Source organism: Palaemon carinicauda, chromosome 5, assembly GCF_036898095.1.
Source record: "Palaemon carinicauda isolate YSFRI2023 chromosome 5, ASM3689809v2, whole genome shotgun sequence".
NCBI classification, from domain to species: domain Eukaryota; kingdom Metazoa; phylum Arthropoda; class Malacostraca; order Decapoda; family Palaemonidae; genus Palaemon; species Palaemon carinicauda.
This window is the reverse complement of record NC_090729.1, coordinates 79,665,328-79,681,369: the sequence shown is the minus strand read 5'-3', so window position 1 is coordinate 79,681,369 and position 16,042 is coordinate 79,665,328.

Sequence of the window (16,042 nt, the reverse complement as noted above, 5' to 3'; positions counted from 1 at the left end):
CTCCAATAGTAGGCGACACGTTTCGGGCTGGGGCCCACCCCCTGCTTTCATCTCTTCACTCACCAACTGCCGACTCTTCCTCAATATGACTTCCTCCGTCTTCCGAAGGCAATCACGAAGTTTACAACGGAAGTCTGTGTAATATTGCTGCGAATTACGGATTTCAGCTTCATCTAAGAAGGGGGCCTCCCAAGCTGTAAGGAAGAAACACTTTGATAATTATTGCATCCAAAATAATTAATGTCAAACACACACACACACACACACAAAATAATTATTTCCACACACTACGTTTTATTACACCAAAATTATTTGCGACTCTATAAGTATTATATCAACTTCAGTTCTATCAAAAATACAAGGAAATACTTACTCTCAGAAAGTTCGGGCAATTCCTCCCCCAACAGGTGTGCGTCATTGTAGCGTGACATCTCTATCTCCTACTTCGTTATGACTGGAAATATGGCTCGGAGGAGGGTATATATACAGTAACTACTAGGTCAAGCACGCACATGCACCTACACCTAGGCCTAACTTAGGCCACGCCCCCCGTTGACAAAACGATTAGGAGCGCCGAGCGAGTAGGCCGTAATTCAACAGACGCTCTCCTACAAACTGACCCATCCCCTAGCAACATGGAAAATGTGCGAGGAGGTAAATATAAAACCACAGCGAAATTTCAGTCTGTTTATATTGGAGATTATTTGTTCATGGAAGTGTTGACCGCGATTGTGCTATGAAATTTCAGTCTGTTTACGACGTCGAATATTACATTGTAATAAGCGTCTGTGTTTGCATTACTTTTCAGGTGGGAAGGATCGGAAAAGGAATCGCGATGATAGTGAATCACACCTTCCTCTCAAAAAAAGAAAAGGCCAACTAGCCAGTAAGTATTACTTAATAAAAAAAAAAATGTACTATGAGGTGTTAATATCTTTCGATTTGGATGTAGAAAGGATTTTTAATTTGACTTTAGAACTTCAAGTAAATTAAAAACCGTATTATCTCCTATTGCAGTGCTATCAACAAGAGACAAATTACTGGAAGAACCCCCCACTTAACGAGGTTGCTTCAACATCCACTGCATACTTGCCCCCAGATTCGGACACCGCGGGGGTGAGTACCCCGCTAAGAAACAGTCGCAAATTCAAAGAACTCCGACCTCAGGGAATTGCTTCGACATCCACCGCAAGCAACGTCCCAGATTTACCTACAGTAACAGCAGGGACGACACCCACTTCAGGACGGATGTTGAAGTTTGTCAAAAGAAAGACAGCCTTCGACAAGAAGTACATAGAAGAGGAATACGCACTTCCCTCGGTGAACGATCCACTATTATTCTTTATATTACATAGTAATGATATACGGGGCTCTTTAGAACGGTATTTTAAAAATAAAATTTTTTCGGCTAAGATCGCTGGTCTTTTAACCTCAATAATGAAAAAACACACTTTCTTACCGAAGGAACAAACGGAAAATACGCTTATGGAGCTGTGGCTCCCGGCCACGGTTATCAATGCTAGTGAAATTGACGGCCTACTAAATGAATGGGAGGATGCTGTAAATTCTAAGTTCCCTCGAATAATCAATGAATTAATGGGGAGTGGATGGATAGTGGAAGGCATTGACAACTTCAAACTTTTTTACCACCGCCAGACGGTAATGGCTGGGTTGGGCGCTCCCCTTTACCCTAAAAATGATGTCCGAGGTGGGGTTTTCGTCTTTATTCCCTCGGGAATTGGGAATTCATGTTTTATTCAGTCTCTGGCTGCCTATAGGATGTCTAAACAAACCCTAAATCCTCGTTGGCAGAATATAGCTCGATCTGTAAATAGCATCCGCTGTTGCATGCAATATGTTAACTTCGATAAGGTTGCCATGCCTATTCAGTGGGAGGACATTTCACGCCTCGAGTTAATAAATCAACTCTCTATTTACATATATGAAATGGAAAAAGGGGGGATGGGAGGTATATCATTCAGTTGGCAAGGCGTGGATCTAAAAAATTCCCAACTATTGTACCCCTCCTACTAATGGGTGGTGACCATATTTGTCTCATTAAAGATTTTCACCGTTTTGTGAAAAATTTTGCTAGGGCAAATCCTTCCAATCCCCTTTATTTCTGCCATAACTGCCTATCACAGCATGCAACAACAGACCGGCAAAAACGGCATGAAGCTACCTGCGACCTGTCAGTGGCGCTGAATTTTCCCTCTCGCGGGAGCACAGTAAGATTTAGAAACCCCCATAAGACGCAAAAGTTTTCTTATATTTGCGTCTTTGACTTAGAATCAGCTTTGAAGAAATCCCCCGGGGCTTATGGTGTGGAGACCATACACGAATCAATAGCTTATTGCTATATCATTATCGACGGCGAAGGAAAAAGAGTCGCCTCCAGTCATTATTGCGGGAATGGTTGCGTTGATAACTTTCTGTTAGACCTTAGTGATTGTTGGGCGGCGATCAGATCACAGTGGAAAACATTCACCATTGATATGTCGGCCGAGGATGAAAGAATTTTTCAACAGCAGACTGTATGCCAGATGTGTAAGACGTCGTTCAAACACGACCGCAACAAGCACAGACACCATGACCATGCCGAACCCAAGAATAACTTTATTGGCGCTTACTGCGCGCGTTGTAATTTATCGTGTCGCGAACTTAAAACTCGACTCCCCGTTTTCGCACACAATTCTAGTTACGACCTGGGTCTTATCCTTAAGGAATTGAAAACTAAAGTCGATATTACAATCATGACGAAGCAAGGGCTTAAAATTCAGCGAATGACTGTCGATAATTTAGTTTTCCTCGACTCTTTAGCCTTTTTAGGATCTTCTTTGGATAGTTTAGCCTCCGAATATTTTAGGGATGGAAGGAAGGCTGGCTTAACAGAGGACATGTTAAGCGAAATTAGAGATGACAAATTGCGGGGTGAAGTCATTCAAGGCAAATTACTTTTCTGTTATGACTATATAGATAGCCTTGCAAAACTCAAGGAAACGCATTTGCCCCCCAAAACGGCATTTTACAACAAGCTAAAGGAGCGCGATATATCAGAGGAGGAATATAAACGGGCTCAGCGTGTTTGGGATATAAGCAAATGTAAAACGCTGAAAGATTTCCTTCTCCTTTACCTCATTGTAGACACAGCTTTATTGGGGGTTATTCTCATTTGGTGGCGCTTCATACTTTATGATAAGTACGGTCTTGATTTACCACACTATGTTTCACTTCCATCCTACACCTTTGACAGCTTCCTTAAGATGAGCAAGATTGAGTTGGATAACGTCTATGATGAGGAATTGTATAATCTAATTAGACATAATGTTAGGGGGGGTTTCACTTCTGTGGTGCGTCAATCATTCACTGCCAACAACCGTGAAATAAATCCATCATTTAATCCTGATCTCCACTAAAGTTCTTACATCCTTTATTTAGACTTCAACTCCCCGTATGCAACAGTTATGACTAAGAACCTTCCCACTGGTGGAATTCGTAAATTTTCCGATGAAGAAAAGGATCTGTTTTTAGGAAGGGGTATTGAAAATGCTAATACAAACGGGGATAAAGGACACTGGCTCCTGGTTACTACTAAAGCACCTTCAGAAGAAGTTGCTAGAGCCACTGATGAACTGCCGTTATGCTTATCCCACGAGGAAGTTGCTTTTAAAAATCTATCACCCTACTGTAAAAGCGTACTAGAACATGAAGGGGGACGCATGACTGTAAAGTATAAAAAGCTTATGGCCACCCATCACAGTAAAAAAGAATATCTTATTTCCCTCCCTCTTTTACAGTTGTATATGGACTTAGGCCTAGAACTAGAGGTTGTGCATTCAATCTATGAATTCAGTCAAAGTGCTTACATGAAGGATTTTATTAAAACCAACATCGAAGCGAGGAGCGCAGCAACCTCATCTACAGAAAAAAAAGCCTTCAAAGCTATGAGTAACTGCGTATTTGGGAAAACTTTACTCAACCCTTTGAAATACGCTGAAAAAAGTAAAGTTGTCAATAAAGCAAGCACTTACTTAAAAGAAGCCCGGAATCCGAGACTAAAATCAATCTTCTATTTGTCAGAAGACCGTATTATCTGCACTTCTACCCTCCCTCAGGTCGTCATCAATATGCCTAATTACATAGGTTTTGCCATTCTAGAATCGGCCAAGTTTGACCTTTACTACTTCTTTTATAAGGTTCTTAAGAATAATTATGGGGATAAAGTCAAACTCCTTTACACCGATACAGATAGTTTCATTTTTGCTCTGGAAGTTGACGATCTTAATTCAGAGTTTTCCAACTTCGACGTTGATCACCCGCTTTTTAGTAATGAGAGAAAGGGGGAGCTGGGGCTTTTAAAATCAGAAACGGGGAGTAATCTTATAACCGAGGTGAAAGCGTTGAAACCTAAAATGTATTCCATGTTAGTTCAGAAACAGGGTCACATTAATCGTGCGAAAGGTATACCAAGTCACATGCATGCTTCGATAAACCACGAACAGTATTCCCAAATCCTGGAAGATCATCGCGTCAACTATCTCACTGTACGGACAATTAGAAATGTGAGAGGACAAATGAGTACCACTAAAGTAAAAAAGAAGTGTCTCTCGGCTTTTGATTCGAAGGGATACCATACAAGCCCATACAATTCTTACGCATACGGGCATCCCGATATTGAAGTGGGGGATGAGGAAGTTGCAAGTGAAGTTCGAATCAACAACCCCTTCCCAAATTACTGAATCCACCTTCAGGAAAAAGAGAGAAGAAAAGGTTACAGTCTATTTTCCACCCACCGATAATGGAATGGCAGAAAACGGGGAGGAGTGAATACAAAACTTTACTGCGAATAATTACAGTGTCTACCTTTCCCCATGTATTGTTTTGCTAGAGAAAATAAAATGTTGGCACTTTCCATTAAAGGGTTTTATTTATTCTGCGGTACTTATATGGACACACTTTTATAATACCATTCAGTCAGCTAGAGGTTTAGTTGAAATGTACAAGTGCTTTAAAGCTGCAGATTTGGACCTTTTTAGAGAGCCAGCACGTATCATTGTGTCTGGTTTCTCCAACTCGGGTAAATCCTACCTTATAGAAAAATTAATAGTAAAATATGAAAGTAAGTTTACGCACATTATTATGTGCGGTGTGGATCACCATACTTTGAAATCGCATCCAGTAATAGGACCAAAACTCTCCCTCTTTGCAAATATCGTAGACCCCATGAGTGAGATAGATACGGAAGCTGGCCCGTATTCTATTTTATATATCCTCGATGATATATTTCTCGAGGCTGTACAGGACAAAATTGTTGTTGATGTCTTTACTAAAGGACGTCATAAAAATATCTCTGCTATATTTATTACGCAAAATATGTTTTACAGTGGAAAATACGCCAGAAATATAAGTATAAACGCTTCCCATATGCTATTGCTGAGAACGAGGGATATATCGCAAGTCGAGTTATTAGGAAGGCAAATATTTGGTTCACCTTCATCAAAGAAAATTTTGAATGTTTATAAAAAGGCTGTTATGACTAAACCTTTTTCCCATTTGCTGGTTGATTTAAGTTTAAATACTCCTAGCGAACTCCAGTTGAGGACAAATATAGCGGGGAGTTCCTCGTGCGAGTTTGTTTTTGGAGAATGGGAGACGTAAAGAGGAAGATTTTAGAAACGGTATATGAAAACTATTCCCACCCATCAAGTTTGGGAGGTATTAATTCCATTAACAGAACCGCCAGAGCTTTAGACGCGCGAATTACCATAAATGACGTAAAAGACTATTTGACCACGAAAGATGCCCATACTCTTCATACGCTTACGAAAAGAAAATTCCCCAGACGTCAAATGGTGGCTCCAGCTCCAAAAGTTATCTTTAGCTGCGATCTCGCCGATATGCGACGTTTATCTAAATTCAACAAAGGCGTAAACTACCTTCTGATTTGTATAGATATTTTCTCCCGTTACCTCAAGGTTGTTCCTCTTAGAAATAAGAAGGCACAGACTCTGCTAATAGGCCTAAAAGCAATCCTTTCTCTACCTCAATTTCAGGGTGTTAGTCGGCTCCTTACCGATAGGGGGTCAGAATTTTATAACAAACTTACGATCAAGTGCCTAAAAGAAGAACATATAAAACTCTACAGCGTTTCCTCGTATGAAATCAAAGCCGCCATTGCAGAACGTGTTATATGTACTCTAAAGCAAAATATATATAAACATTTAACTCTGAGAAATACTCTCGCGTATCTTGATGTCCTCCCTGAACTTGTAAAAAACTATAATAGGCCCCCACACAGAGGGTTAGGAGGGGGAGTGTCCCCCCTCGAAGTTCATGTATATACAAACCCGGAAATCATTAAGCGACAATTTCGGCGTATGTATAAATCAAGCATATTTACATCGAAACGCAATAGTAAGGCGTTAGCAGTAGGACAGACAGTGCGCATTGCAAGTGGGCTCCGCCGGTCGGTATTCCACCGTGGGTATAAAATTCAAAATACGTTAGAAATATTCAAAATTCGGTGCGTGGACCGGAGACAGGCTCCTTTGACTTATCATCTGGAGGATCTCGCTGGTGAAAAAATTGAGGGTATTTTTTATAAATCGGAACTAATACCCACAGACATACCAGAAACTTTCCCTATTGATATTATCAAAAAGAAAGTTACGAAGGGTAAAGTCAAGTATCTCGTGGCGTGGAGGGGTTACCCTCCGAGTTTTAACTCGTGGGTAGATAAAAGATGTTGAAAGGCTGTTGGGGGAAACTTAGAAATGAAATCGCACATACACAAACATGGGGATTTTCTTTTCTTCTTAAATAACCTCTCCCAGAAAAAAAAGGACTGAATTAATTCCTTTGCTACAGAGAACGCATCTCGACTGTTTATCAGAGATCTTCGCTAACTTTTTTAAGGAAAATCTAACTCGTGATAGTAAAGCAATAAAAAAGGTAAAAAAATATAGGGGCAAAATAAGGACGGTAGCTCGGAAAAAGACACCGCTAAGAGAGAAATGAAAAATCTTATCATCGCAGAGAGGAGGCGCCATACTTTCAGTCCTTCTTCCTCTCGCGGTGAGCCTAATTGGGGGTTTATTAGGGAAATGAGGGAATACTGCCTGGTACCGCGAAAGACGGTAGAAGGGTCTAATTACCACCAAGACGCTGGAGATATAAGTGATCAAAACACTAAGCAAAATGCAGAGGAAAATGGAAGGGGGGATAACCAGCAGGGTGGAGGGAGTGATAGAGATTTGCTCCAAAATTTAGTCAAAATGATACAAACGATGAAGTGTAAGTTGGAAAATGAACCAAAGAAAAGGAAACGAAATGAATCAGGCGAGAAAGGCACTCGTGATCCTCTCCCCCTCCCCACGCCACGGGCTTACTCCAATCCCCCTTTGGAGAATATAATTGACATAAAATTATCCCCCACCAACAGAAGGTACGCCCTCGCTTTCCTTAAATTCTTCGAAGGCCGGGACAATGTCGAGTGGGATGATAGAGGGAACCTGAGGAAACCCATCTACCGTTTAAATTTAATAGACGTGTTTAAGAAATTAATTCAGCAAACGGGCGGTATTGAGGAAGAGGACGTGCCTTTTTATAAAACCCTACTAGATACAATGGGAATGCCCTATACTTACATAAAGAATGCAAAAGCTCGGATGCAGATGTATGGAATTAAAGGAAAAGGGGGGAGAATAAGAGAGGGGAATAAAGAAAAAAAAGTAAAAGGTAAACTGGGGTGGGTGCCTTATTAGGAATAAATGCACACCGCTAAGTCTATGCGTAATACACGTCTTTGCATGTCGTGCTCGGAAGGCGTGTAAAGGGGGCGGAGTTTAAGTACTTTAGTTGTAGTCCTAGTTAGTTTAGGTTACATGATCAGTTTACAACACGATCCCAGCACGATGCAGTCCACGCCGCTAAAACTAAGCATCGTTGACTTTACGGCGCCACTTCTAAGAAAGGGGAATGTGTGTTTGGTGGTGGGGGGCAATTCCATTGGCGTCGTATCCTACGGACTTGCGGCGCAAACATATAAAGCCTACCCCTACAGAGATATCGTGAACTGTCGAAGGAGGCTCTTTAATTTAAACCGATGCATTCGCGAAGACCGTCATCCCGTTGGAAGTGTCATCTTGCGGAAACCACCGAGTTTTCCCACCGCGAGTGTACCGTGCGTAGCCACGTTGATAATGCAGTTTAATTACGGGTATGCATATGATAATGATGCCGATGGAAAACTTAGATCGTATGTGGCTACTTCAAGGGATACGCATTTCGCTTCAAACTTGAAGAATGATACATCTGAGGCGCGTGTTTTTAACTTTAAGAGGTGTCTACACGAATTGGAACAGTTTGCCCTGGAGAAAGGTAATGAGAGCGTAAATATATACACCATACCCATTGGAATTGGGAGGTCTGGTCGCGCTGATAGTGTATGGATGTTACACTATTTCCCAGATTTGGTGAACTTGGGTAGGAGGTTGGCTGGTAAAGGTAAACACATTATTTTGCTGGCAAGCGAAAAATGTCTGTTGCCTCCCGAATTGGATAACTTGGAAAGGTTTTCCTTTGTTGGATCTGAAGATTTTCCGCCTGGTTGCGATATTTTAATGTAATCTACTTATTTTCTTATTTATTAAATAAAAAAAAAATCTACTTTATCCAAATAAATTTGATATGTTATAAATAAAAATATTTACTGTGTAAGATCCATCCTTTTGTATTTTTTATCTTCGAATTAAACGTTTTTCTCATTCTGAGGAAGAGAATAATTAGGTAATAGTGGTGATATTTAAATGTACTTGTTTTCTCATTTATCCTTGTAAATTTGTTCATATGTTAAGAATGAAAAAAAAAAAAATAAACACATGTGTAATGTTCACCCCTTGTATTTTTTATCTTCGAGTTAAACGCTCTTCTCATTCTGGGAAGGAGAATAATTATGAATTAGGGTCGGTATTTAAATGGACTGGTTTTCTCATTTTATTCATGCAAATTTGTTCATATGTTAAGAACAAAATTATTACTGTGTAATGTTCACCCTTTTGTATTTTTATCTTCGAGTTGAATGTTCTTCTCATTTGCGAATGAGAATAATTATGTAATAGAAGCTTCTTAATAAAAAAAAAAAAAAACCTTATGTTAATTTGGTTTAAATATCCCCGCCTCATCTTAACTACTTCAGTTGGACACTATGGCTGGCGAAAGTCATATAGTAACTCTGACATCTCTCGGAAATAGGGATATATTCCCTACAAATAATGCGGGCAGCTTTACAAACAAGCTACAAAATAGTAAAAAATTAGATCATAATTTGGAGCATGAAGTAGCCCTTGTTAATATCCATTACCCTAATGAAATTTATGGGCTTGTTAGTGGTGAACTCGATTCAGGGATAGAAATAATAATAACAAAAGTGCGGATATCCTTAGGTGGGGAACCCACCGTAACTTCAGCTAATGAGGAAATTTACAAACCACAAATAAGTATTCTATCCACTGATGCTGGGTAAATGGTCTCCGGAATTAACGAAGATTTAACATACGCTTTGAGGAAGATCCTCCCACTCGGATTTTATTAAGAAAATATACCCACGGCGGGTCTCTTGGAATATGACTATCAAAGAAAGAGAGTGTTATTAAAGTTTACAAAGAGACAGGAAACGGAAGAGGCAATTTATCGAAAAGGATCTATTCACACCATCAAATTAAAATTTGGGAAAAGAATAGGAGCTACATGAGGATTCAATTCAGGCAAACCTTATCAAATTTTTGAAACAAATCCAGGTAATCCTCTAATCAAAACTCATAATTTGCTCGCTCCTTTTCCCCCTTCCCCCACATCGGGGGTGGACTTTGTCCTCGTTTATTCGGATATTGTTGAAAGGTCCTATTTTGGGGGTAAATATATTGGATACTTTTAGTATGTGGGGCAGTAAAACGAGAGGGTATCTATCATAACTATGTGTATTACCCTTTAGGGACAAAAGAATTGGATTCAGTATCCATTCGCCTGACCGACCAAGAAGGAAGGGAGATACACTTTCGTGAGGATACCAGCACAATCTGCATCCTTCATATTAGACCAAAGCAGAAAATTATATAAAAGCTGCAACATCCCACACCAAACGTTTATTCAAGAGTGTGTCACCATGAGGGTAGCCTTTCTTTCCCCGTCTCCTGAGGAGTTTAGTATCATATTCGCTAGTCCCCCCATAAAACTCTTGCGTGGAGGGGCTTTAGGGGATATTGAGGTTTTTAGAGCCCCAAGACGTTCCCAGCAAGGGAGTGGCCTTTTCAGTCTATTAGCTGGGCTCACTAAAAGGGTTTCACCCTTTGTGGCAAAGGCGGTCCTGCCCTCGGCCCTTGAATTTAGGCAAAATGTCATGGGAGATTTACAACAGGGGACAAGAGATTTCAAATCAAGCCTTAAACAGAGGGGGTTGGAGGCGCTAAAATCAACAGGACGACGTATTGTTACTGGCAAAGGGAAGAAAAGGAAAAATGTCAAAAGAAATGGGAAGAAAAGAGTAAATAAAAAGAAAATCTCATCACGTAGGAATATAGGATATAAAGACGTGTTTAGTGCAATATGATTTAGTTCTGGTAAATAGGCATTAGTGTGAAGTCATTCAACATGGCATCGGCGGTACCGAGAATTGCGGGTCTCGTAGGGAGCGAACTCCCCACCGCAAAATACACCGCAGGGGTGGTGGATGCTTTTCCCAGACCTAATCATTTACGAGTGGTGGAAGCTTCCGTGGTTGATCGGCAAATGAGTTTTATTCTACCAACAAATCTTACATCGGGGGGAGCAATAACTGATCGTTATCTCGAATTTCGTATCAATGGCGTAGAAGGAACACTAATTGATTTAGCCAGTTTGAGTATTGAAGTACATTTGAAAGTCACGGCCCCCGATGGGAGCATGTTGGGGGATGATGTAAATGTTGTATTTGTCAATGGTTTGGCAAATACAATCTTCAAGTCGAGCCAGGTTTATATCGGCGAAAGGCTTGTAGAATCAAATCCCCATTTCAATTACTGGTCTTTCATAAAGTTATTAGCTACAGCAAAGTCTCACACTGTCAAGACAGTCGGACGGCTCGGATATGTTTTCCAAGATTACAAGGGAACATCAATTTCAAACGTTTTACCAGACGATTATTTTACAAAATTGAACAAAATGGAAAAAGAGTGGGTTGATAAAGGTAAAAGAGAAGGATTGCATATTATTCATCCACTTATGCTCGATGTGGCTTCAGTAGATGAATATTTGATGGATAATACCAACGTTTGTATCAAGTTGGAATTAGCCCCAAATACGTGGTTCCTTAATTCCACCGCACAGGCCGAAGAATTTCGATTTCATCTAGAAGAAGCCAGGCTCCATATTGATAAAATCATCCCACGCCCCCCGGCTCTACTCGCCCTTCATCAGGCGCTTTCAAATCCCAACAGTACGGTGGAAACTGTCTTTAATAAAACACTTTACAGGACATACGCGCTAGCCCCTAATCAAACGCAGGCAACGTTGGATTTACCTTTTAATAAGGTTATACCAGAAAAGTTATACCTCACTATTGTTAATATGGAAAGTTTCAATGGTGTTCTGAATAGGAATCCCATTTATTTTTACCATAATAATCTTAAGCACATAGGGGTCACACTGAATGGTTCCACTTTGTACGACATAAACAGTCAATTCCCCGAAAATTTTTCTCATCTTTACTACGAGACATTAAAATCTCTAGGCTTAACTTATGACCACCTAATTCATTATGATTGCTACAGCCATGGTCGGGCAGTCATAGAGTTTAATTTCAAACCTGAAATGGCGTTGATGGATACGCTCGAAGTAGAGAAAAATGAGGATTTGAGAATCCATTTCACATTTGATAGGCAAGTCAACGAGAATAGAATTATTTTATTGTTTGGAGAAACCCAGGGAGTGATAACCACCGATCAAACCCGAAATGTATATTGCGATGTCAGGGCGTAATCAAATAAAAGTTTTCCTACCGCTTTTAAGCGTGCAAATGTTAGGCTCAGATTTTTTTTTCCCACTAAGTGCTATGTCTTTATTCACGAAATGTTATTTTGCATGTATGCTTCGTATAATAAAAGAAACTAAGTTGTAATACGTTTTTTATTACCCATATATACCAATGTAAGTGATTATTACCCATATATGTTAATGTAAGCGAAAGGCCTTAAAACAAATGGACAGAGAGAGAGAGAGAGAGAGAGAGAGAGAGAGAGAGAGAGAGAGAGAGAGAGAGAGAGAGAAAGAAAGAGATAACGGTGGAGGAGGCATGTAAACTTGATTGCCTCACGTTGGGACACATCTATAGGCTTAAATTGAAAGGATGTCACTATCTATAGGGTCCAGATAGAGAACTTCATGCCTGGTGGTGACCACACACAGGAAACACCCCCCTCGATTGCCTCACGTTGGCTCAAAAGAGTGTGTGTCTTAGGATTAAAAAAAAAAAAAATGCACAGAGAGGTGGGTACTTTTCCATAGGCTTAAATTGAAAGGATTGTGGTCTGGGGGGAGGAGAGCCTCGTCTGCATATAGATGCGTGTCTTATGATAAAAAAAAAAAAAAAAAAAAAAAAAAAAAAAAAAAAAAAAGTGTGCTCGGTAGGAACAATGTCACTATCTAGTGGCATGGGTCATCCAGATAGAAAACGCCCCCCTAGGGGTCAGGGAAGGGAGGGAGGGGGAAAGAAGGGTGCGTTATTCAAGATAGACAACTCTAAGCCTGCCGATGACCATAGACACAGAAAACGCCCCCTGTGGGCGGGGGAGGGGGGGGGGATTGTAGTAGCCTGGGGGAAGGGGGGGGGGGGGTTGTAAACAAAACCTTACGTATAAATCCCCAAACGGACTGAGCAATCCTGACAATGGCCTCAAAAAGTGAGCAATCCTGACAAAGTGAGCAATTCTGACATTAGCCCCAAAAAGTGAGCAATCCTGACAATAGCCCCAAAAAAGGGGAAGGGGGGGGGGGGTTGTTTGTAAACAAAACCTTACGTATAAATCCCCAAACCGACTGAGCAATCTTGACAATGGCCTCAAAAAGTGAGTAATCCTGACTGAGCAATCTTGACAAAGTGAGCAATTCTTACATTAGCCCCAAAAAGTGAGCAATCCTGACTGAGCAATCCTGACAAGGTGAGCAATCCTGACAATGGCCTCAAAAAGTGAGTAACTGAGGCATATTTCCTACTACTTACGGAATGGTCATTCGACCAAACCAGCTATACTCCTGTGATGGAGATGTTAACACTGTTCTTAAAGAATAAAGTATTTTAAAGTTAACTTACTTAGACTTTACTTGAAGATGTAACATACCAACTCTAATATATAACACATTAAAGATGACATTTGAAGAGAACCCAAATGTGTGTTAACAACAGTAGCACACTAATAAATGGTGGCAGCGGTAAAACTCTAAGAACCAGAGAAAGATCTTCAAGAACCAGCGAATAAAAATCTAAGAACCAGAGAAAGATCTTCAAGAACCAGTGAATAAAACACTAAGAACCAGAGAAAGATCTTCAAGAACCAGCGAATAAAACTCTAAAAACCAGAGAAAGATTTTCAAGAAATCAACAGTAATGAATCTACAATTTTGACTAAGTATCATAGTCCACCGAAGAAATGAAACATTTAATACCAACAAATGATTGTTATACAAACTGAGGAACTGGATCTTCAATCAACATCCCAAGAAAACCAAGGACTAACATTCAACGTTTACAAAACATTGAAGAAACATATCCAGGAAGCACTACATTAAACAGAAATTGGACCGAAAACATTCACCCAAACATCAAGAGAGAGAGAGGAAATGACGACATCACACTTCGCCATATAAACCAAAGCTAAGTACAATTTTCTTATTCATTTCAGTATTGAGCAGTGAGGTGTAGTTACCACGAGTTGATAGTCCATTATTACTGGGGTGAGTTGTTTGCTAATCTTCAATTTCCTTTCATTAAAGGAAACTGTGTTCAACTTCGAATTCTCGTCTAGAATTTTTTTTTTCTCTCTGTGCTAATTCCGTTTTCATTCAGAAATTCTCGGGAAATATCTTTGTATTCCGTTTTCTTTCAGAAATTTTCGGGAAATATCTTTGTATTCCGTTTTCTTTCAGAAGTTCTCGGGAAATATTTTTGTATTAGTATCATTGATTTGGGGAATTTTGTTATAATCTTTATCATTGAGTGCTTATGCGTTTACGCAGTGGACGTCTGTATTCATATAGATATTTTGATAGGATTGCAAGGGGTCTAGAGATAGGAAAGGAAATACCATAAACATGACGCCCCCTGTGAGCTCAGCCCCTAGACCGAGTAACCCAACAGCAGGACATGGTAACCCCCTTCCTATTGTGACACTAGTAAATGCTCGCTGCGCAATCCTTCCTTTTCAGGGTCGGGTTAAAGAGTTCTTGCCTCAGAATGTGGAGTCATGGATTTCATCTGTCGATGCCCATTTAAATGCCACCATTTATTAGTGAGCTACTGTTGTTAACACACATTTCGGTTCTCTTCAAATGTCATCTTTAATGTGTTATATATTAGAGTTGGTATGTTACATCTTCAAGTAAAGTCTAAGTAAGTTAACTTTAAAATACTTTATTCTTTAAGAACAGTGTTAACATCTCCATCACAGGAGTATAGCTGGGTTGTAGTGGATATTACAGGCGTTTTATACGCAATTATTCAATAATAGCCGCTCCCTTAACTGATCTTACGAAGAAGGGCGTAGATTTCATATGGTCTGAACAGCATCAACAGGCGTTTAATACCTTGAAAAATGAACTGTGTAGTTCTCCTATCTTAAAATTTCCTGACTTCGGTAAGGAATTCTTCATTGCAACAGACGCCTCAGACTTAGGAGTAGACCCTTTTGTACAATTACAAGAAGCTAAAAGTTTTATAGACTTTTCTAAAGGAGATGCGAGTGCGTATTTAACGGGTGTTTCATTTCAAGAAGCAGTTACCTGGGATGATTTCAAAGTTAGGCTACGTGCGGTGTATGGGGGTGAAGAAGACTTGGATGTAGTTTTAATATTAAGAAATACACTTAATCAAGCCACTATGACTCGGCTTAATGTTATTGAGAGAGCAGCTCTCATAGCCGATAGGCTTAATGAATATCAAGATATTTTAGGTAATTCCACTTGGGTTACTAGAGATAACATCTCCGTGAAAGATTTTTTACAATTAATGTATTTAACTTGCATGACACTTATGTTACCTGAAGCTTTAGTGCGGTGTTTTGATAAAAAGTTAACGCCAGCAAGTATGGAACTTGATGTATATAAACAGATAAAGAAACACATGTCTAAGTGTCCTGATCTTGATCCTGTGTTAACCCAAGTTTTTGCAAAAAATGAAACAAAGCCACAAAAGGTAAAAGTAGTTGATAATAGTCAAGTTGCAGAAATGACGTGTTATAATTGCAAACGTCAAGGTCACTTGATTGCGGACTGCAGAACGAGATTCAGTTCAATACATAACAGTTGGACTCATTCATATAGTCAGTGCTACTCGCGTAAGACACAACAGAATCCTAGAAATACACAGTCAGTTCCACAGTCAGTTCCATATGGAAATAAAAAGAAAAATCCTCATTTCAATAAGAAGAAACAGCCAAACGTCAATGTAGTTCAGAATCCGAAACAAACACAAAGTTCTTCGAATAACGCTGAGCCTGGGTCGTCAAACCAGATCTCGCAAGGTCAGACTAATTTTCAGAATGTGCAGAGCAAAGCAAATACCACATAATTAACTCCAGTGGGGAAGAGAGTGATGTTGGGTCAAGGTCATTCATGTCAACATCAGTAGTATTGAATAATCAATTTAATGTTTTATCAGATCATTGTGAGGCAATAGATTTTCCTATGAAACACACGGCCGAATTAAGTAAATCAGTGCATGCTCCCGTAGATTTGCAACGAATTCATACAATAATAAGCCAAAATGAGTTACGACCAACATTATATGCTGTAAATT